Source organism: Petaurus breviceps, unplaced genomic scaffold (assembly GCF_028583685.1).
Source record: "Petaurus breviceps papuanus isolate PSGF00001 unplaced genomic scaffold, PetGlider_PUasm1.0 76, whole genome shotgun sequence".
NCBI classification, from domain to species: Eukaryota; Metazoa; Chordata; class Mammalia; order Diprotodontia; family Petauridae; genus Petaurus; species Petaurus breviceps.
This window is the reverse complement of record NW_027186473.1, coordinates 27,804,604-27,829,568: the sequence shown is the minus strand read 5'-3', so window position 1 is coordinate 27,829,568 and position 24,965 is coordinate 27,804,604. Positions and strand designations below refer to the sequence as shown.

The window sequence follows — 24,965 nt, the reverse complement described above, 5'->3', positions numbered from 1 at the left end:
CTTAAAGAGTATTTAGGGGCTCCCATCACCTCCAGTTCACATAAAAGGTGACTATGAACAAACTTTGGAGCTATAAAACCCACAAAATGACATAGAGAAGCTTACCTCCCCCCTGAGGAGAGCCTGGTGGATGGGCAACATCAACAAAGTGGCCAGCACAGTGCTCTGGGAGCCTATCCCGGTCTGGTGGGAGGCGGAGGTTTTAGCACCAGGGCGGGCCTGACCAGCCACTGGCTGGAGGGACTTCAAATCATCAGCAGGTGTGTCAGTTTTCAGAATTATCAACCCATAGATGCTGAGGACATAGTGAGAGGTCAGTGCAGTATGGACTTTGGGATCCAGTAGTTGGGAGTGCTGTCAGCCTTTATTCCCTGGAGGGAGAAGCTGCTGAGGTTCAGGGACCACAACCATGCAGCCACCAGGTGGCAGCTTCAGCTCCTGGCCTGCAGACTGTAGGGGGAAAAAGCGACCAGTCTGAGGGGTAATTGCTCTTGCTTTATCCTGCTTAGATATGGATTGCAGTCTAGAGTGGAAGTCCTGGGGTGTGTGACCAGGTTGCCAGAGAGTTTGGAGGCTTCAGAGAGGGCACACAACTAATACCTTCCACAGCTGAGAAAACCGCATTTGGTATGAAGCTCCCCTGTCTGGTAGCAGTGTCCTACTGTGGCAAAAAGCCCAAAAGTCACATAATTGAGTGGCAATATGAGTAAATGAGGGAAGCAAAGCAAACAGAGGAATCCAACATTAGACTTCTATTTTGGAGACAAAAAGGATCAAAGCAAGGATCAGGAGGAAGACATTGAATTCAGAACTCTGGCACCAAAAGCTTCCAAGAAAAAATATGAACTGGTTAGATGCTATAGAGGAGCTTAAGAAGGATTTTGAAAATCAAGTAAGAGAAGTGGAGGAAAAAAATTGGAAGAGAAATGAGAATGATGCAAGAAAATGATGAAATGAGAGTCAACAACCTGACTGAAGAAAATAACACCTTAAAAAATTGACTAACTTGAATGGCAAAAGAGGCTCAAAAAGGCAATGAGGATAAGAATGCCTTAAAATTCCAAATTTTCCAAATGGAAAAAGAATCTCAAAAGCTCACTGAAGAGACAGTAGAGAATATAACAAGGGGGAGGTGGAATAGGAGGGAGGGAAATATAGTCAGTCTTTTACAATATATCTACTATAGAAATGTTTTGCATAGCTACACATGTACAGGCTATATTGAATTGCTTATCTTCCAAGTAAGGGTGGCTAACAAGGGAGGAAGGGAATGAATATGGAATTCAAAGTTTCAAAATAAAATGTTTAATATATACATATATATATATATACATACACACACTCATATATTAATATACCATATATATACACATATATATGTATGTATGTATATATATGTGTATATATATATATATATATATATATATATATATATACTATTATCAATATTATTTTACTTGTAAATGGGAAATAAGATATATAGGCACTGGGGCATAGAGATCCATCGTGCCCTACTGGAAAGTTGGAGGGGATATGGGAGAAGATATGGAAGAGAGCAGATTGGAGGGGGGAATATCCAGTGGGATAGCTGTTTTGGGGTGGTAGGTAGGGGGAAAATGAGGAGAAAATTTGTAATTCAAAATCTTGCAGAAATGAACAATGAAAATTAGAAGTTAAAGCATTTGATTAAAAAAATAAAATTAAAAAAGAGTATTTAAATGTTGGGGAGTAGAAAATCCTAAAATTCATGGGGACAATAACAAGCCTAGATTTCTGCCTGCTTTGCTAATGGATTTCTACCCCAAACCAATGGAAAATAGATTCCAGAAAACATCCTGGTGTTCACAACTTCTACTATCAGAACAGCTTGACACATATAAATGTCAAAGGTGCTTGACATAGATCAAATTTGGTTCCTCTAAGGTGAGACAATCCTTTTGCACCTCCCTCATTTACCCACTATGCAACTCACCACAGCAGATATTCCAAATCTTTTCATGCTTTCAAAAACGTCCACATTTCCCTCTTCCTCTCCTACAGATGAGAACCTTGCCTTATATTTCACTGAAAAATATCCAGACCAGTAGCAAGACCTCCTTTTCTCCACTTCTCCTCATTTCACATAAATCAGATGCTTCCCCTCACTATCTCTTCCACTTGTCTCACAGAAGAAATAGCCTTTCTTATCAAGGCGAATCCCTCTGTTGAGGTTTTGGATTTAGGGGTGCTCAAGATAGGAAAATATCAATGGGCTGGGTCCTACTAAATGAATTCAATCAAGTCTTCTCTCAGTCAAAGTACAGCAAAAATTATTAATGATTCACCATGATGGGCAGGCTCTTCAGAAGCCTAACTATCTGTGAAGCCTGTATTGACAAGCAAGCCAGAATAATCTGACACAGAGTAAGTTTGTGCTGGATTGAACTCTCAGCCCATTCATGGATGCTAGATGCATCTTAAATACAGAGTGTAGGAGGATTTAGGGGTTGCTCTAGAGGAGGACTTTGGGGAGGGTCTTGAGGGGGAGTCCAATGGGGATCTTTGATGGAACTGGGGCCAGACTCCAGGAACGGGATTAAGGGTGGGAAATGGCTAAAGGCTATCTGGAGATGATGACACAATGGAGGGCTAGGCTAGTTTAAGCATGTCTGGGGGAATGAAAACTTCTCAGGCAGTTTTGGATAGTTAACTTCCCTCTTCCTCCTCTGTTGCTGCTGTGAATCAGCAGCAAGCCCTTTCAGGAGTCTTTTGACCCCAACCTTCAGTCCTTTGTCTGTTTTCCCACATCTCTGGGCCCCTCCTCTCAGCAAGTGGGAGTCAGGGACAGCCCCAGCTCACTCGCCAAACCAATGGGAGTGAGGGCCAATGGGAGAAATATGACCTTGCTGTGTTAGGGTTTAAAAACTTTGTTGTCCACACCTTATGTTCCTTTTCCTCATGATCAGTCATGGGGAAGACCACCCTCTTCCCCCAGGGAAGAGAATAAATTCCTGTTCTTATACTTTTCCTAAGAGATCTCCATGTTCTTGATTACATTTTGGATGAGGTTTTTCTATGCCAAACAGATGGGGGCTTTTTGTGAGATCCATCCATTTGTGAGCAGCTTCCTCCCCTCTTTGGCCTTGGTAAAGGCACCAAGAGGAGATTTTTCTGGTGGTCTCCAGATGTGGAGGGGAGAGGGGCAAGGGCAGGAGGGATGACTGCTCTAAATAGGCATAATCCATAAGGGAGATGCATTCTTTAGATAAGAACAGGAATGGTGGCGGAGCCAAGATGGAGGTGGAAAAGCAGGAAAACTCCTTGTGCTCCCCCCATCCTCCAATACCTATAAAAAATGACTCTAAATAAACTTTGAGGCTATAGGACCCACAGACTGACAGAGAGAAACAAATCTCCTGCTGAAGACAGCCTGGCAGGCAGACAGGAAGGCTTCATCACAGCTTTCTAGGAGCAGAGCGCAGCACCTCCTGAGCCAGTGGTTTTAGCCTCAGGGTGGCACGACCAGCCATGGCTACATGGGAGTTTGGAAGAGGGATGTTGGGAAAGTAGATCACCAGCTGCTGTGGCAGTTTCCAGAATTATCAACCCATAAATGCCAAAGAAAAAGTGGGAGTTCAGTGTAGACTTTGGGATATGGAGTCTGGGAGTATATCCTGGCCACTGTCCGCAGAGGGAGAAATAGCTGACACACCTTGGCCACGGCCTCATGGCAGCCTCAGAGCTACTGGCCTGCAGATTGTAGGGGTAACAAGTGACCAGTCTGAGGGGTAATCTCTCTTGCTTTACTCTTCTTGGATCTGGATTGCTTTCCAGGGTGGAGGTCCTGGGGTATGGGACCAGTGAGCCAGAGCATGTGGGAGCTTCAGAGAGGACAGCTAACTAATAGCTCTGGCAGATGAGAAAACCCCAGCAATTTGGGAAAAAGCTGTCCTCTATGGAAGCAGAGTTCTACTGTGGCAAAAAAACTCAAAAGTCAAGTAATTGAGTGGCAACATGAGCAAGCAAAGGAAGAAAAACAAAGACAGCAACCTAACTTTAGATTCCTTTTTGGGAGACAAAAAGGATCAAAGCATGAAACAGGATAAAGACAACAAAGTCAGAACTACTGCACCAAAAGCTACCGAAAAAATATGAGCTGGTTATAGGCCATAGAGGATCTTAAGAAAGATTTTGGAAATCAAATAAGAGAAGTGCAGGAAAAATTGGGAAGAGAAATGAGAATGATGCAAGAAAATCATGAAAATTGTGCCAACAACCTAACTGAAGAAAATAACACCTGAAAAATGGGTTAACTCAAATGTTAAGAAGTCCAAAGAGCCAATAAGGAGAAGAATGCTTAAAAAGCTGAATTTGCCAGATGGAAAAAGAATCTCAAAAGCTCACTGAAGAGAATCATTCCTTCAGAATTAGATTGGAGCAAATGGAAGCTAGTGACTTTATGAAAATCAAGATACTATTAAACAGATCCAAACAAATGAAAAAAGAGAAGGCAATGTGAAATATCTCATTGGAAAAACCACTGACCTGGAAAATAGATCCAGGACAGATAATTTTAAAATTATTGAACTGCCTGAAAGCCATGATCAACAAAAGATCCTAGCAATCATCCTTCAAAAAATTCTCAAGGAAAATTGCCCTAATGTTTTAGAACCAGAGGGCACAATAGCAGTTGAAAGAATCTACCCATCATCTCTTGAAAAAGATCCCTAAAAGAAAACTCCTAGGAATATTATAGCCAGGTTCCCAAGTTCCCAGATCAAGGAAAAAATATTACAAACAGCCAAGAAGAAACTATTTGAATATTGTGGAAACACAATCAGGGTAACACAGGACCTGGCAGCTTCTACATTGAGGGTTTGAAAGGCTTGTAATATGATATTCTAGAGGTCAAGGGAGCTTGGATTAAAACCAAGAATCACCTACCCAGCAAAACTGAGTATCATGTTTCAGGGAAAAATATGGTCATTCAATAAAATAGAGGACTTTCAAGCATTCTTGATGAAAAAAAAAACAGAGCTCAATAGAAAATTTACATTCAACTACAAGAAGTAAGTGAAGCATGAGAAGTTAAACAGGGAAAAGAAATCATAAGGAACTTATCAAAGTTGAACTACATGGAAAAACAATAATTGTAACTTATGAAACTTTTCTCAATATTAGAATAGTTGAAGAGAATATATATATATGTATATATATATGTACACATACATATATATGTCTATATAGGAGGGTATATGATATGTGAGTGTGTGTATATATGTGTAGAGGTATACATAAACAGAAGGCACAGGATCAATTGAATAGGAAGGGATGATACTTAAAAGGTGAAATTGAGAGGTGAGAAAGGAATATTATGGGAGGAGATGGGGAGATAACGAATGGGGTAAATTTTCTGATATAGTGGAGGCAAGAGATAACTGTCACAATGGAGGGGAAGAACAGGAAGGCAAAAGGGAATGGGTCAACCTTACTCTTACTGAATTTGGCTTAGGGAGGGAATGACATACACACTAATTATGGTATCCCACCCGACAGGAGAGTTGAGGGGAAGGGGATGAGAGGGAGGATGATGGAGGTGAGTGTATGTTGAGGGGGGAGGGAAGTTAAAAGCACACACTTTTGAAAAGGGACAGGGTCAAAGGAGAGAATAAAACGACTGTGGGGCAGGATAGAATGGAGGGAAATATAGTAAGTCTTTTACTTATTTTTTGTAATATTTTTTGTATCTACCTTTGTACAACCTCTATTGAATTGCCTATCTTCCCAGTAGGTGTGAGTGAAGAGGGAGGAAGGGAAAGAATCTATAATTCAATGTCTTAAAATCAAATGTTTAAAAATATATCCATTATTATTTTTTTTCCATGTAACTGGGAAATAAGATACACAGGCACTGGGGTATAGAGATCCATCTTGCCCTACTGGAAAGTCAGAGGGGGTATGGGGGAGGATATAGAGGAGAGAGCAGATTGGGGGAGGTGTTATACAGTGGGATCGCTGTTTTGGAGTGGTGGGTAGGGGAAAGATGAGGAGAAAATGTGTAACTCAAATCTTCTGGAAATGAATGATTTAAAGTAAATATAAATATAAATTTTAATTTAAATAATAAATAAAACGAGCCAGTTGGACCAGAAAAAAAAGAACAGGAATTGAAGGGAAGACATGAGGTGAAGTGAGACAAAAATTCCAGCAGGTTGATGAGAGGGACAGTCATGAAAGTATATACATATATCCCCAAAGGTAAGCAATATCTTATGGATCTAGTGAGTTATTAATTTGATAGTTCTTTGTTAACCTGGGGAGATTGGCAACAATTCCCAGCAAACAGTAAGGGTTGATTCAGAGATACAGAAGCCATTTGATGAGTTCCTTGGGTGACTAAAAGTAAAAGAAGGAGGTGATTCCTTCCCCATTTGTGGGGTCCTTGACCTGGGGAACCAGGCCACAGTTCCCAACTAAAAGTAAAAGTAGGATGTTATTCCTTCCTAATTTGTGGGGTCTTTGGACCCTGAGGAAGCCAGCATGTCTCCCAAGACTTAAAGAAGGAGATGATTCCTTTATAATTGAAGAGGGGCCCGTCAATGGCCCCCAGGCAGGAGGATGGGAGGTATTGCCACCTGGCCACAGACCCAGGCAGAGACCAGAGCCAGGCGGCCATGAAGGTGCCTACAGTGAGGCCAAACTCAGCTCTTGGTCATGTCCCTGAGGGTAGCTAGGTGGGGGCAGGGGTGAGGAGGAGGCACAAGGCCCTGGCAGCCAGAGGGGCAGCAACTGCAGGAGTGGGAGCAGGGATGGGGCTGAGGCCTCCTGTTGAGGGCAGTGTTAGCTCTACCCCTTGGAAAGCCTGTGCTGGCCCTGGCAGGGAAGAGGTGCAGTCTTCTGAACTAAGCCTGCTGAAGGTTGTGGTGGGGTCAGAGAAGTCAGAGCATGTGATGGAGAGATTCTTCAGCATGCCAGGGTGGTGGAGAAGCAATGGGCCTAGCTAGGGATGCCAGTCAGCATACAAAGGGTGGAGCTGACAAGGTTAGCCTGGTCTGGGAGACAAAGAAATACTGGGGCATGGGGGGGGGGGGGTGAGGGAAGAAACTCTCCACCCTCAGAAATGGAAGGAGGGGTGGTTAGGACTTACATACCCCCTCCAATAAGGAGGGAATTGAGGCAATTGAAAAATTTCTTTCTCTGGGACTGCAGGAGCAGGGATTGTGAGAGAGAGGATTCAATCCTTTAGTATGTAAACTGTTTCAGAAAAGGAAAAAGATCTAATCTGGTTAGGTGAGGTAGAGCACACCTCCCCTTTCTCATTCTCCCTCACCTCCTTCAGGTAGAAGAATGGGGGTGGGAGTGGGGAGAGAGTCTTCACTGAAAGGAGATTCTATGGAGATCATTTATTTCCTGTGTAAAGTAATTTGTGAAGGGGATTTCTAAATAAAACAAGCTTAGTAAGAAATTTGGTCTCCAAAACTTAAAGAAAAGTAACCTTGCTCTGCTTAAGTAAACTTTTTACCCTGTGTTGTTTCCCCTGCACCCTGCTTTACCCTGTGTTGTTCCTTCCCTCCCCCATGGGACTTTGGGGAGGTGAGGAGGTGGGCATCTGCGCCTTGTTTCCTTTGGGGTTTCCCTACACCCCGGTTTCAGGGTGTCTGTGCCCTATGGTCCTCTGTGTCTGGTTTTCTTTGGGGGTCCTTGTACCCTGGTTTCTAGGTCTCTGTACCCTGTCTTTTTCACTTAAAATATATATGCATTTCCTAATGTTTCTTTTAAAATGCTAAGAGTATTGGGCCTTAGAAATTAAAATGCTTCTCAGTGCAGCAGCAGCCCTTCTCTCTCCACGGTGGTCAGCTACGACCCCCGACTCCCCAGAAACCATGTCGAAGGGACCCGCAGTTGGCATTGATCTTGGCACCACTTACTCCTGTGTGGAAATCTTCCAACATGGAAAAGTGGAGATCATTGCTATTGACCAAGGAAACAGGACCATCCCAAGCTAAGTCACCTTCACCAACATAGAACATTTAATCGGTGATGCTGCAAAGAATCAAGTTGCAATGAACCCCACCAACACAGTTTTTGATGCCAAATGTCTGTTTGATTGCAGATTTGATGATGCAGTTGTACAATCAAACATGAAGCATTGGCCTTTTACAGTGGTGAATGACGCAGGCAGGCCTAAGGTCCAAGTGGAGTACAAAGGAGAGACCAAAAGTTTCTATCCAGAGGAAGTATCTTCTACGGTCTTGACCAAGATGAAAGAAATTGCTGAAGCTTACCTTGGGAAGACTGTCACAAATGCTGTGGTCACAGTACCAACAATCCCCAACGTCAGACCATCAAAGATGCTGGAACCAGAGCTGGTTTCAGTGTGTTCCAAATCATCAATGAGCCTACTGATGCTGCTGCTATTGCTTATGGCTTGGACAAAAAGGTTGGTGTTGAGAGAAATGTGTTGATCTTTGACCCTGGAGGTGGTACTTTTGATGTCTCCATTCTTATGATTGAAGATGGCATCTTTGAGGTGAAGTCCACAGCTGGAGACATCCACTTGGGTGGGGAGGACTTTGACAACCAAATGGTCAACCATTTCATTGCCGAGTTCAAGAGAAAGCACAAGAAGGACATCAGTGAGAACAAGAGGGCTGTTTGCCATCTCTGCACTGTTTGTGAATGTGCAAAGCATACCCTCTCTTCAAGTACCCAGGCCAATACTGAGATTGATTCCCTTTATGAAGGTATCTACTTCTATACATCAATCCCCAGAGCCCGTTTCGAAGAGCTGAATGCTGTTCTCTTCCATGGCACCCCAGACCCTGTGGAGAAGGCCTTAAGAGATGCCAAGCTAGATAAGTCTCAGATTCATGACATTGTCCTGGTGGGTGGTTCCACTCAAATCCCCAAAATCCAGAAGCTTCTGCAAGAATTCTTCAATGGCAAGGAGCTCAACAAGAGTATCAATCCTGATGAGGCTCTTGCTTATGGTGCAGCTGTCCAGGCTGCCATTTTGTATGGAAATAAATCTGAGAATGTGCAGTACTTGCTATTGTTGGATGTCACTCCTCTTTCCCTTGAAATTGAAACTGCTAGTGCAATTAGGACCATTCTGATCAAATGCAATACCAACACCCCCACCAAGCAGACACAGACTTTTACCACCTATTCAGACAACCAGCCTGGTGTGCTTATTCAGGTTTATGAAGGTGAGAGAGCAATGACAAAGGGTAACAACCTGCTTGGCAAATTTGAGCTCACAGGACTTCCCCCCAGCACCCAGGGGTGTTCCTCAGATTGAAGTAACACATGACATTGATGCAAATGGCATCCTCAATGTTTCTACTGTGGATAAGAGCACAGGCAAGGAGAATAAGGTCACCATCACCAATAATAAAGGATGTCTGAGCAAAGAAGACATTGAGAGTATGGTCCAGGAGGCTGAGAGATACAAGACTGAGGATGAAAAGCAGAGAGACAAGGCATCTTCCAAAAATTCTCTTGAATCTTATGCTTTCAACATGAAAGCAACTGTAGAGGATGAAAAACTGCAAGGCAAAATTGGTGATGAAGACAAACAGAAGATCCTTGACAAATGTAATGAAATAATCAACTGGCTGGATAAGAACCAGACTGCTGAGAAGGAAGAATTTGAGCATCAGCAGAAAGAATTGGAGAAGGTCTGCAGTGAAGGTCCCATCATTATTAAGCTGTACCAGAGTGCAGGAGGCATGCCTCCCATGCCTGGTGGGTTCCCAGGGGGTGGAGCAGCCCCATCTGTAGGTGCTTCTTCTGGACCCACCATTGAAGAGGTCAACTAAATACACCAGAAGAAAGAGCATTCCACACAGCTTTCCAAAAATTGAAGGACTCAAATTTGTAGCCAAGGCAGTAGCAGTTTAAAAGTAACATTTAAGCTACTGTGTAAATCTGGGCCTTCTGAATGCTAGAATGTGTGCAGTGGGAGAGAAGTGAACAACATTGCACTTTATCAGTACTGTAAAAAAGTGGAAATAAAATCTATTTAAAATTGGCACCATAAAAAAAATTAAAATGTTACAAAAATAAACAACTCTCTCTCTGCATTCTAACTTCTGGCTAAAGTTTTGAATGTTTAGAAAGAGACAAAATAGGCAGGGAATCTTTTCCCCTCAGATCAAAGAGGCAGTCAGATGAGCATTTAGCCATTTTCTGCCTCACCTAAAAGAGAGAAGGTTTGTGTATGCAAACTTAAAAGCAATTGAATTCATTCTGGTCATTTTTGAAGAGTGTCACTCCTAATTTGATGCTAAAGATAATCCAGAATTTATTATACTATGTGGAACTAAGGCAAATTGGAAAAATACACAGATCTGTAAAACAGATACCTCAGAGGTGAAGTTTTGAGCTCCCCAGTACAGAGGGGACACCAGAGTCCGACTCATTTGACTGACAGATTTAAAGCTCTCACTTTCTAAGGAGTGGACACATAAGTGAAATTTATGGGAGAATAAGTTAGAACAGCTAAAAACATTTGAGCAGATTTTGTTAAAGCTTCTCCCACCAGATCAGATTAAGGAAAGAGAGTGCTGAATAATAGTAGGGAATTTGAGTTACCCTCCCACATTTAAAAAAAAAAGAGGGGGAGGGAGACATAGCAGCTATATTGAGGGCCCCACTAGTAACAGCCCTGGGCCCCTGGTCCCCTGGGTTCACAACCAGGCTCTACAACTGTGGGAAGAGGAGAAAAGCCTTTACCCTTGGTAAACCCAATTTTCTATCAATAATTTTTGTATATGATGATTTGGAAATGCTATTATTGTCATAATATCATTGATTATTATACTGTCTCTAAATTGTAAAATTCTCATTTACTGTAAAAATGGAGTGACCATTGTGAGACAGAGATGGTGTTAGTTAAAGCAGTTTTTAATCTGAATTTTGTTGAGACTATAAGATGGAGAAAAATTGTGTACAACCAGTCATGTTACTTTATCAGTTCTGCTATTTAGAAATCCAGGTATTTACACCTTTACCTGTAATTAAAGAGGAGGTTAAAGCAATTTTTAATCTGGATTGTGTTGCCTGTGAATTGAATTTCTTTTTATGTTATAAAATCTGATCATTTAAAGCTCTTATATTTGGGTTACAAACAGGTAGTAATAATACTGCTGATATTTACTATGGTAGCTAATTGTTCATTTAAAATTTTGGCTATTATGGAAATATATAGGGATTTAAAGTTATAGTTTCCACATTATTAATGATGAGATGAATGATTCTGTGCAAGGTAAATTTGAAATGTGTTTTGTAGAACTCTTATTGAGCAAATGAAAAATCCTGAAAGAAAAAATATATATAAGGATGTATTTGTGTTAATTTGAAGGTGTCCAGAAAGTAAATGATTTCTATTGATAAGTTGCTTGGCTGTGTGGCATTAAAGCAAGTTTTAGGCTGTGTATAACAATTTGAAAAACACATCCAGATGATTTAAGATTAAGCTTTCTGCTGCAAATCACTGGGATCCAAGCAAGTAGTCAATAAAAGATATGAGCTCCTATGTGTTAGCTTACTGGGAAATCTAATATTTTTCGTCTAGAATTAGAACATGGGCAGAAAGTTATACAAACTGCTTAAGATTAAACTTTCTGATATCTAGGAACTCTGCAAGTATCTAGGAATTTAATCTGTAATTACACTTTGGGAATTTATGTCACTCAAAGACACTAAATTAGTTTAATGAATTCCAATTTTAAAGGTTTATTTTTTGTTTAAGGTAAAAAAGAAAGATATGATTTGAAACTTTCCAATTAATTTTCCTTTAATACTGGTTTAGTGATTATTCCTCTAGGATAAATTCAAACTGTTTTCAAAGAAAGGAAATACTTTTAGAAGAGATGTTTTGAAAGGTCTTGTGTGATATATTTTTGAAGGTTTAGTGAATTTCAAGATGAGTTATTGTTAAATTAATGCAATAAGTTGTAAAGCAGAAGAGATCTTGCTGTTTTAATCAGAATTTTAGGTTGTTGCATAGCCTAAGCAAAAGTTACCATTTGTATTGGAATATATGAGTGAAAATTTTAGATTCCTGAAGTATCTCACTCTTCCAGACTAAGTACAATTAGGGAAAAATAATCAAACTTTCAAGGATATAAATCCATCAGCTCAGGAGGTTAGTCCATTCTTTCTTTGCTAGGTTTAAACTAGAATTACTGAGTTGTGTGAGTAAAAGAAGAATAACTTGTTTTATAGTTAAAAATGTAAAGGAAGGCTGAATAATTTGGATAATGGGTTTGAGAGATTTGGAAAGATAGATAAAGGTTTGATTAGAATTATGGAAGGCAGATAATAAGGTTTGGGGACAAATGGGGGTTTATCCAAGCCCTACCTTTCTCAAGATAGTGATACTTTTTGTATCAGTTTAGAGGGTTTAAGTATGTTGGGAGTGTGAGAAAGTATGTTAAAAAGACAGAAACATTTGTAACTTTATTTTATAATTAATAGCTCAATCAAATTTTAGATTGCCTTATCTGAAAGATACCAGCCTATATTAATTTGCTATATAAGACTTTTTGGAACTACAATTTAATTGTTTTAAACTTGATTACAGGGATAATTGTCATAAAAGCCTATAACAGAATGGCTTGGGCTGCAGGCTGAAAACTGCAAAAGGTGGATATCTGAGCTTGGGAAAAGTTTTGAAGACAACCTTGGACACTGCCCAGGTGGGATCTCTCTGATTCTGTTCACCAATTGTGTGTTTTCTTTCTGAAAAGGAAAACCCCTCACCTATTTCTGCCTAATCCCTGCTTTCAGCACTTAGTGGCTATCTGAATGACTACCAGAGATGACTCATGCCTGGAATCAAACAGGGCTAAGGAAGTTTTCCTTCTGGCAAGATTTATGACATTGTTCCTCTTTTTCTTTTATAGTAAATTCATTGAGAAGTAATATACAGGGCCAAATAAATGAATAAATATACATAGCATCCTTCAAAGGAGGAAATGATAAGTAATAGGGCAAAAAGGTAATGCAATAGATGCTTAATTGCATAGAATAGTAAACATTGAGGAGAGCAACAGGAGCAGACTTAGATGGGTCCTCTAAGAACTATATGTAGGTGTATAAGATTGGCTTCCAAAAATTTTTCTACTATGGAAATTCAACCTTTAAGCATGTTTTGGTAATAAGAACAAAAGTTTAGATTTTTGCACAAGGAATGTATTTATGTAGTAGTAACTGTGAAGTTATCTCTTCTTTATTAAAGTGTCTTTCTGATGATTTTAAAAGGCAGATGAACTCATTTTGTATAGATCTTGACATTTTAAAAAATTCCTATACCAGGTACAGGATTCAGGTAAGGATAGAAACAATAAATTATATATGAACTAAAAATTCTCTGAAGTTTCAAAATGGGGAACCAATTTTAAGTAATTGTACTAATTTATAAGTCAGAATTATCTGGTAACCTCTAGATTGAACTGGAGAAGCAGAACTCCCTTTTGGAAGTGTATAACTACATGAGACATCTGAGATTCAAAAGTGTTGTTTAAATGTAATAGGTCACTGGGATACAAGGAATTGGGTGTTTATTGACATTGGTAATAATGGTTCTGTTAATTTGTATGGTTTCTGTGTAAGTTTTCTTGGTTATCTTGGTGACATGTATAATCACCTTTCTAAAAGCTAGTATATTGTGAGTCATCTAAGAAATTTAATCTGTATTTGCAATACTGTAATAATGTAATTTTGTAAAATTGTGAGAAAACCTTATTGTATTGCTTGAGCCAAACCCTGTGTGGCTAAGAAAACTGAACTATTTATACTGTTTGCACCAGGTCTTGCATGGCTGGGAAACTGGACCATTATATGTACCCTTGGTGTCAAATCATGTTTCTGAGAACCCTATCAGGTCTGGCTGGTTGTGCCAGCTTCTGCACACGAACTCTAGTCATCTGAAGATTACCTCTCCTCTGAGCCAAGGGATCTGAAAAAGAGGACATCAGAGGCAGACAACTTTCCAAGAGTCCGGACGTGGCCTTTACCAGGACTGCTTCTTTCCTGGAGACGCAATCTTGGAAAGATGAGCAATCAAGTGAGATGTTTTCAGAGGGTGAAAAGAAAGGTAGGATTGTCTGGGGGGGGGGGGTGTAAACTTCTCAGCCTGTTTTGGATTGTTAACTGCCCTCTTCCTCCTCCATTACTTCTGTCAATCAGCAGCAAGCCCTTTCAGGAGTCTTTTGACCAGCACTTTCAGTCTTTTGTCTGTTTTCCCCGCCTTTGTGGGCACCTCCTCCCTGCCAGTGGGAGTCAGAGACAGCACCAAGCTCACTCCCCCAACCAATGGGAGTGAGGGACAATGGGGGAAATATGACCCTGACATGTTAGGGTTTAAAAATTTTGTTCTCCACACCTTGTATGCCTCTTCCTCATGATCAGTCAGGAGATTATTATTAATGAGATCACTTGGGATGTTGGGGAGGGATTGTTCCCAAATATTAGATACCAGGTCACAGTCCATGAACTTAAGCCCATGATAATCAAGGGAAGACTATCATGCCCAGGCCTTAAAGGCCACAAGGATTAAAGCAATAAAGAGTGTTCAGACAGAACTCTCCCATTGGCATCAAAAATTGGCATCAGAAATTAGCCTTCAGTGGGACCCAAACCCACTAAAACAATATCAATTACGAAGTGCTCTCTAAAATTCATCTGCATTTTTTCTCTGGCATTCCAAGGAGCCAGTGCTGGTCAGTTACTTCATCTGGACATTCAAAAACAAAGGCAGTCAGGACACCTTCACCATTCATGCCCTTAAACTGTGAAATATGCTCCAGTAAAAAAAGAAAAAAATGAAATGGAGTTGTCTTTTAAAACCTTAGTAAGTGAAACCATTCCAAAGTCTCTGAAGAAGCCTCTTGATGGAGTGGCAATAAAGAAGGTGAATGTTCAACTTTACTTGGACTGAAGGCTTTTGTGCAATTATCTAAATGTCCTCCTTTGACACTAAAGTCCGTGCTATACATAAACCTCTTGTCCAATCTGTCTCCCTTTTCCAATCAGTAACTGTGATAAGGATTTGCTTTTGGATAGGACTTGGCAGATTCCAACCACGTTTTAACTTCTATTTCAATTCCTTTCATGATATAACCCATTGCAGCCAACAGGAGGAAGCAAGTGAATACAAAAAAGCCCAAGGATGAGATCTGAGAAGTGGGCTGCAGCTCTTTTGCTGCTGCAGCTGTGTTGCTTTAGCTGTGGGCCCTATGGGGAGATCGTAGCGTGGCCTTCAGAGTATAGTCACTGGATAAATACGAAGACCGTCCTGGATGAGCTGGCACAGAGGGGCCATGAGGTTACCGTGCTAATTAATAGAAGGTCTTGAGAGAAATTTATGAATAACTGTGATTTGACAAGGCCCCAGTGGTTTGAGGTACATGTATTTTTATAGTCACTATAAATATTGGTTTGGATCTTGCTCATTTTTCTTTCCTTTTATACATTATTCTTGATTTCCATTATCTTAATGGGCAAAAGTGATGATGTATACCACTGACAAAAATTGTTTGGATGATTGCTTTGCTTTGCTTTTTTCCATGTGAAGTCAATAAGTATTTGTTAAACCAGGCACGGTGCTAAGGTCTGGGGATACAAAAAAAAGGCAAAAGCAATCTTAGTATTCCAGAAGGTCACAGATTAATGGGGAAAACATGACAAGCAAACAATTTTATATATGCAGAAGAGATTGAACATAATCTCAGAGAAAGGAGCTAGCAATAAGAAGGATAACAAAGGCTTCTTTTCAGCACCATGAGTCCCCAGAAGTTCAGGGGCATTCCTAGGTCACAGGATCTTCTGTAAGCTGAGAGAAGGGATCCTTTATTGATTATTTTGATAATTTTTTCAATGACTGGTTTCCTTTTTTAACCTATGTATTTTGTTTTATGCATTTAAAAACATCTTCTGAGCAAGGATCCATACATTATTTCACCAGACTAACAAAGGGGTTCATGACACATCCAAGGCTAAGAATCCTTGGCCTAGAAGTCTGAGCTGTCCATGACATGTCCTTCTTTCTTTTTCCCTCAGGGAGACCCACTACATTATGTGAAACCATGGGAAAAGCTGAAATGTGGTTGATTTGAACTTACTGGGATTTTGAATTTCCTTGTCAATACTTGCCAAATTTTGTGTTTGTTGGAGGACTCCACTGTAAACCTGCCAAGTGTCTTCCTGAGGTAAACCTATCAGCTTGTTTTTCCAAGTTTTCATATCCTACAAAGATGTCCTATTTTCTGTACACAAAGGCAAGGAAAGTTAGAGAGATAATGAGCATTCTTAAATACCTACTTAGTGCCAGACACTGCTTAGTGCTTTAGAAATATCTTCTTTTTTCCTCAAACTCTGGAAGGTTGGAGCCAGGGTATAGAGTGGGATTGCTGTTTTGGGGTTTTGGGTACAGGAAAGACAGGGAGAAAATTTGTAACTCAAAATCTTGTGGAAATGAATGATATAAACTAAAATAAATATAAAATAAAATAAAATAAAAATAAATTTAAAAAAAGAAAATATACAGTGAAACTATAAAACAAGATTAATTTTATGGGTCACAAATTAACTTCAGTCTCCCTCCAGTAGAGGAGAAAGTTTTTAATTTTTTCAATATATTTTAAGTGATCAAAATCTATCTTCTCTCTCACCTCCATTCCACCATTATAAAAAGAAAAACAAATACTTTGTGACAAATAAGCACAGTCAAGCAAAAAAAAAAAATCCCACACTTTGGCTGTGTTGAAAAATTATATTTTTCAATCTATACCCAGAGTCCACCATATCTAGGGCAAGAGGTTGGTACTATGTCTAATCTCTCTGGAGTCCTGATTGGTCATTGCATTGATCAGAATAATTTGTCTTTACAACATTGTTGTTATAGCATAAATTGCTTTTTTGACTCACTTTATTCTGCTACAATTCTTACAAGTCTTCCCAAATTTCTCTGAAATCACCATCTTCATCATTTCTTATATAACAATAATATTCCATTATTTACACACATACCCATAATTTTTTGAGCCATTGACCAAATTATAGGTACCTCTTTTGTTTGCAGTGCTTTGCAGAAAAGTGCTGTATAGCAGGAGTTAACCTTTTTTGGGGTTGTGAGTCCTTTTGGCAACCTGGTGAAACCAATGAATCCCCTCTCTGAATAATGTTTGTAAGTACATAAAATGCATAAATACATAAAATAAAATACATATAAAAATATATAGTTACAAATAAATCAATTTTATTGAAATACAGTTATGAGCTGGGTGTTGTGATACATGCCATTAATCTGTGTTACAGGGAAAGCTGAAGTCTAGTGTGTCACCTGAATTCAAGAATTCTTGGTGTCCATATTAAGTATGGTACCAAAATGAGGAAGTCACCAGGCTGCCTAAGGAAGGGCAAATTGGTCCAGGTTAGAAACAAAAAATATCAACACTCTGGTGCCCATCAGTAGTGTGACTGGCATATTAGCAACCATTGGACTTTTAAACCTGAGCAAGAAAAGAAGAACTAGTCACTTTCTCTGTATATATGGCTATCAAAATATATTTTAAAGTACAAGTTCATAGACCCCAGGTTAAACCCCCCTGCTCTATAGCCCCATCTTGTTTTCAATTTTATTATGATTGTTCTTTAAAAGTCACAGTTTTAGTATGTGTCAGTCACTTTGTGCATATATACATTAGTTTCAAGAATCCAGTTCAAGTTTTACCTCTCCATGAAGTTCTTTCTGCTACCTCTAACCAGAAACAATTTTTCCTTCTTAGATTTCTGATATTCTCTTTTATATTTCTTCTTTATTTTTTATGCAGCTTTTCTCCATCTGATAGACAACAAATCTCTTCTTTTCAGGAAATGGAAAAATTTGTCCAGAGCTCTGGGGAACATGGTATTGTGGTATTTTCTCTTGGGTCAATGGTTAAAAACCTAACTGAGGAAAAGAGTAACCTGATTGCTGCAGCTCTGGCCCAGATTCCTCAAAAGGTGAGAAAAGGAAACAAACCTCTTCTGCTGCCTTGGTCTTTTTCTAAAATAAATCAGGTAGAATCTTCTAACAGAGCTTACTTCTTACAGTAGACCAAGTTCTCAAATATTTTCTTAAGTATTAAACCTGAGGAAAACATTGTGGAGCATTAGATTATTTATCAAATTTATCTCTTCTTCTGCTGATCAAAGAATTATTAAAGGTTAAAAAAATACTGAACCCCACTAGCTTATTTAGAATATTTCTCACCTTCCTGCTTGAGCAGCATTTTCTCTAAGAATCCTGGACTATTTTTAGCTCTAAAAACAAGGAAACAAACTGATGTTGACAGATGGTAAAAATAGGAGCTGATCATGGAAAAATGATCCAGATCCCTAGGATCCCTAGGATAAGGGTACCTTACCCACATATATCATGGGGTCTCAGGATCAAGGTGTAGCTGGGCTTAGATTGGTCTCAGGATTTTCTAAGCAGAGGTTTCTGTCCTTATGTTTCTTCTCATTGGCATGGTCCAGTAATTTGCATATTAGCTAATGTACTCTAATGCTATAATGTTGGCATCACCACAATTCAGCCTTTGAACAGCATAATATAGAATAACTTTGGGAATTATTAAAATGTAAGTTTTACAGTTTTCAGACTTGAAATATTTCTCCTGCTTTTAATATGTACAAAACTGTAAAGGTGAGTAAGACCCTGAGTGTTGGGATAAGTTCTTTCCTGGATTTGGTCATATAGATAATCATTTTAACATTTCAGCTACTCTTGAATATCTTTTCCTTTTGTCTTCTCCCCACTCATTTCTTGTCAAACATCAGCTTTCAATTAGCCTCATTTTCTTTTTCCTCTGCTCCTACTCATGTGATGCTGAATAATGCTGGGGGAAGTCACACAACCATTCTGTCTGGGGACATGATAAATTCATGCTATCCTAATTCAAATGGGCTTCCATTACAGCAAGTCAACTCTCCTAATTCCCACTTCCTTCCTAATTGCTTCCTAGTCTCATTGCCCACAGAAAGTATTACAGATCTTCTTCTCTTTCCTGTAACCTCCCATGCCTCTCTACTCACATGACCACCATCTCATTTCAGGTGCTATCACCTTTCTTTTAGAGCACGGCTCTGGTCTCCTAATTAGTCTCCCTCCCTCACATCTCTGCTCCCTCCACTCTTTCTTACACACAAAAGCTGCCAAACATGATTTTCCTTAACCATAAATCTGACCTTATAATTCCTTTTATCATTAAACTCCTTTGCCTCCCTATCTGCTCTAGAATAAAATATAAATTTGTTTAGCTTTTAAAGCCCTTCACAATCTACCTTTATCCCACAGGCTACAATCCAGCCAAATTGATCTTTTTTCTGTTTCTAACATTTAAGACTCCATCACCTATTTCTATTCCTTTGCACTGGCTCTCCTTCAAGCCTAGAATGCTCTGCTTCCTCACTCCCTCCTCAATGAGCCCCTTTTCTTCCTTCCAGACACAATTCAGGTACCAATTTCTATATTATCCCCATTGCCCTCCCTTCTTATCTTTTTATTTATTTCTATCTATTCTTTTTTTGGAGAGGGAAAGACAGGGCAATTGGGGTTAAGTGACTTGCCCAAGGTCACATGGCTAATAAGTGTTAAGTGTCTGAGGATAGATTTTATCTCAGGTCCTCCTGATTCCGGGGCCAGTGCTCTATTCACTCTGCTACCTAGCCACCCCTATTTGTATTTTTTTATAGTAATTCCGTACATGTTTATGATCTTGTTGTTTCCTCTACCCCAGTAAAAGTCCTATTTCTTCAGCATAAGGATGGTTTTATTCTTTTAATTTGTATATTTAACATAGTACCTATCATATAGTAGCTACATTCAATTAATACTTGTTTATTGATTGGTGCTTACACATTAATTTGTTAATGGTTTGTGATGTCATCTGGTATAGATCATGGCCCTTTCAGGATTTCTTATCTGTGGGATTTTTGGTCCATCTCTTCTCATTTCCATAGATAAACTACTCCCTACATTCCAAACTCTTTCTTCTTGTTACTTTTCCTGGCATAAATTTAAGTTTCTATGATACCTTAGATTTTTGCCAAATACTTCCTTCAAAAAGTGTTCTTAGAAATCTTTACCTTTACTGAAAACAGTAAAATATTTACTTAACTGTTGTATGACTCTGTACCATTCAAAGAGGTTTTACCTATGATTCTCTCACGTGTAATATCATGCCAGAGACCTCCTTCACACATGGGTCCTATTGACCACATAAAATAATATGCCAGAGAGAGGTTAGGTGGCTTGCCTAGGTCACAGTGAGTCAGGATTTGGTGAAAACTTTGGCTCATGAGCCTCAGCAAATGTGTTCCTTTTTGCCAACTTACCCAAAGTCATTATACATCAAAGTGGCAAAAAAAGTAAATAAAAAGGTAAAATAGCATAGAAAGATAAGTGACAAGAATGTTTTCTTCTCTACAGAGAAGAATTCTTACCCACAGATTACCATATTACTAGTGGGAAATGGAATCCACAAAGGGAACTGAAATGACCGGAGGAAATAGGTATGGCAGAGCAGACACATAGGGAGCGTATACCTAGGGGATATGTGGGGAGAGCACATACATAAGGAACAAGTGAAAGTATTCATAGATTTTGAGTTAGAGGGAACCTTAGAAGTTGTATGGTTTAATCTCTTCATTTTACACGTGAGGGGATTTAGACATGGAGAAGTTACATTTCTTGTCCAAGACCAAGCAGGCAGGCAGCAGAACTGGCATCTGAAACCAGATTCTTTGTATCCAAAGCCAGCACTGTTTCCCTGCTGCATCTTTATCCTATATGAAGGGTTAGAACGTGTGTGGCCACATCACATCAGTAGCTGCAAAGCCCATGGTGTCACCTGAGGATATCATTGGGTAAGCTTCTTTCTCCACTGAGTTGGGGTTCATTGCTTCACTGGTCTCTCTATCACAACACTCTCTGCTAGGAATCACCATACTGTGCTTTTAGGTCTTGTCTCTATGCTGAGCATTGGCTATTGTAGTGCACTCATGGTGGAAAGATCACTGAACCTTGAATCCTTAGATGTGAATGCAAATCCTTGCTCTAACATTTGCTAAAACCAGGGGTGAGGAACTTTCAGCCTTAGGGCTACGTATGGCTTTCTAAATCTGTAAGTGTGGCCTTTTGACTGAATCCAAATTTTACAAAACAAATCCTTTCAATCGTTTAAGGATTTAGAAGGCCAGGTGTGGCCTTAGGGCCATAGGTTCCCCACCCCTGACTAACTAGGTGACTTAGGAAAGTCATTTAACCATATCCTGGGTCACAGGTACCTCATCTACAAAATGAGCCAGCCTTTCAGGTCTAGATCTATGATGCTGTGAACTAGAAAGTCTCTGTGCCTCTCTTCTGACTCTGCACACAACCTCGGGTACCCTTTCCCATCATCACCTCCTCTTCCTAGCATTATGACTAGATTACAGATCAGTGGTACTCAGTCAGCTAGTTTGCTAGGGAAAGGCCTAAGGGGACTTTTGAGTCTGTCTTTAAAACTTATTCTTCTCTATTCTTTCATCTCCTCAGTCAACCAACAATTATTTTGTTATAATAAAATAAATCTTTATATGCCCAAGAACCTACTATGTCTTAGACCCTCTGCTAAGGACACAAAGAAACACAAAAAATCCCCAGTTCCTGCCCAAGAAACTCATTGTCTCTTGCAAAACCCAACATTCAAACAACCATATTATAAAGCAGATCATACATGCACACACACTCATGATATATACATATATATATGAGTATACACAAACACACACATGATGTGTGTATATATTTTTTCAGTTGACTCTTTGAAGAGAAGAAATCTCAAGGGTTGGTGACTAGAATTTCACTGGAAAGAGCAGTGGGGGTGGCAGGGAATATAAATGGAGTGTGTAAGAACAGAGCAGAGAAAGAATAGGGGATCGAGGAGAAGAAGGAAGAACATTGAAGAGGTCTCTGAAAAGAGAAGCAGATCAGAGGGTGCTGGGGGAGAGCAAGAAAGTAGTGAGGAGGCCAGATGAACATAGAGAGACTGGAGGAGGCCAGAAGATGAAGGAAAAGTCTGGGAAAGGAGGGAGCAAAACAGAGAAACAGGGCAAAAACTGAGAGTTTAGAGAGCAAAGGAAAAACGTCATAGATCACAGACTTAGATCTGGAAGAGGCCTTACAAAGGGGCTTTATTTAGTCCAAGCCTTTCACTTTACTGATGAAGAAACAAAAAATGAGAAAGAAGACATGACTGACCCAAGGTTACATAGGAAATGAGTAACTTAGTGAGAATTTGAACCCAGGTCCTTCAATTCTAATCCCAATACTTTAGGATGGCATGGCAGGGAAGAGGAAATTAAGATCATGGATGAGGAGTATGAAGAAGAACAGGTGAATGGGGAGAAGGTCTGAGTGGCAGGAAAAAGATAAGGGGAGATGGCAGGTAGAGTAGGAAGGGAGCTAGGAGAGCAAGAAGGATGATGAAGTGCTTCCTCAGTTTAACTATCATTAGAGCTATGGTCAGAACATTCCTTTAAATCCCTAATAAAACGTCTGTATCATTTAAACTCATTCTGTGGACACTACTTAGAAAAACTGCAAAGAAACAGTGGAGCCATGGAATTTCCTCTTACCACTGATATTGACTTTCATTTGCAGGAAGATCAACTTAGGGAAAGACTTTAAAGGCTGGAGGGATACTGGTGACCATTTCTCTACTTTCCTGCCCTTGTAATAACTTCCAGCGAGCAACAAAATATTTGGCTTCTTTATACCAGTGACATTGTTTCATTGGAAAAAATGCCTATTACACTATTTTCCTTTAGCATTATTGTAATAATTTAAATATATTTGAGATTGTTGTTGGTTTGGGTTTTTTTTTTCTCTCCCCAGTAAGTTTTGGTTATCTCTCCTTTACTAGCATTAAGCATTTAGCTTGTTAGAACTGAGGAAGTTTTACAATTAAAGGACTGTATGGAGTGAAACTGAAATGCAAAGGATGATTTCCACTAATGTTTGTACACTAATATATTAAAATTAATTACGCATAATTACAGATTCTAGTGTATGTGAAAGCATATTGTAAGACTCTATAGACAGAGGCAGTGTAACTAGAGAGCTGCCTGGAGTGGCTCCAAAGATTTGGCCTCAGTGTAACTTGTTTTGAAATCTTTGCTATGAAGCAGGCTGTTTGACCCTAGGCAACTGGGAGGCACAGTGGCCAGAGCACTGGACCTGGAGTCAGGACTTCAGACACTTGCTAGCTATGTGACCCTGGGCAAGTCACTTAGCCCAGGGAGTATTGCATACAGCATCAGTTTTTTTTTCCAATGTGCTAATTGGTTTTGTTGATGTTTTTTCCCCTATTCTTAAAATTTTTTTATTTTTGTAAGAAAAGGCATTGTACAAGAGAGAGGGAAAAGATTATGAGGGAAAATGTAGGCAATGTAAAAAAAAAACATTTTTTTAAAATTTCTACAAATGCAAGGTATTAGAATCAATCAACATCACTTCTATTAGTGTTTTAGCTACCAAGTCTTTCTAAGACAACAATAGAATGGAAAAGCATTTGGTACTGAATATTATCTTGACCTAATCAAAATGGCCCATGTGTTCTTCTCATAATTATTTTATTGATATCCTTTGATTTCATATCTTTTTATTCCCAAATATATCCCTTTTGCTCCCCTTCTCAGTGATCTATGCTTTACAACAATGATTAAAAAAGAAGTAACTTAACAAAACCAATCAAAATGAGCAGAGCCAAGATGGTGGAGTAGAAACAGGACTTCTGTGCGGCTACTGCTTCGACCTCTTCCAATACATGTAAAAAATGACTCTAAACAAACTTTAGAGCTACACAACCCACAAAGTGACAGAGAAAAACTAACCTCCCTTGGAAGACAGGCTAGCAGGCTGGCAGGAAGGGGCCAGCGCAGCACTCTGGCAGTAGAGCCTAGCCCTACATGAGCCAGCGGTTTTAGCCTCAGTCCCAGTTAGAGGGATGTTTGGAGAGAGGATCACTAGCAGCTGTGGGGGTTGCCTGTATTATCAGCACATAACTGCCAAAGACAAAAAGGTAGGTCAGTGGACTTTGGGAACAGGATGTCTGGGAGTGCAGTCTGGCCTCTGCCTCTGGAGGGAGAAGTGGCTGAGGCATGGTGGCCATGCAGCCACAGCCATTTGACTGCTTCAGAGATCCTGGCCTGCAGATTGTAGGGGGACCAAGTGTAATGAAAATGCAGATTTGAAGATCTTCCCTGCCCCTAAGCTAAAGTGCACCTGGAGCCTGGGGTGGGAGGCTTGTTTTTCAGTAGATACTTCTTGATTGGCCAGTGGGTCCAGAAGGTTGTTACATTCTCTGAGCCAGGAGAAGGCTATATAAGCCCTGATGTGTAGCTTTGTTTTGGGGGCTCACTTTGAGAAGTGTTCTGTGATTTGATATGGATTCTGGGAAGCCGTTGTCCAGAGCCCCCCCGGCTTTGAAAAAACCCAGATGTTGAAACCCAGATGTTGACTGGGTATGGATGTAATGGTTGGACAGTTTGAAATCTGTCTACTAGATCTGTTTCTGTCTTGATAATTCTGTCTGTGTACTTTGAAGTTCAGGGTGCTGACCTTTTTCCCTGAACAAGGTAAACGATATATGTCTGACTGATTAAAGTAAGCTTGTTAACCCATTTTGAGTTGCTTTCCTTTAACAAAGCAGATCTAAGAACCTGTATTGGCAGCAAACCCTGAGGACGCTTGGGGTGCTTGCTGCTACACCAAGCCAACAGTCTGAGGGGTAATAGCTCTTGCTTTAACCTGATTGGATCTGAATTGCTGTTTAGGGTGGAGGTCCTGGGGTGCTTGATCAGTATGCCAGAGTATGTGGAGGCTTCAGAGGGACAGCCATTGAATAGCTCTGGCAGCTGAGAAAACCCCAGCAATTTGGACAAAGCTCCCC

The 24,965-nt window shown here is 39.9% G+C and overlaps 1 pseudogene; it reads left to right on the top strand.

Moving 5' to 3' along the window:
- Positions 1–24,965, top strand: part of LOC138174924 (UDP-glucuronosyltransferase 2B15-like) — a 67,275-nt pseudogene that overhangs the window by 36,606 nt on the left and 5,704 nt on the right.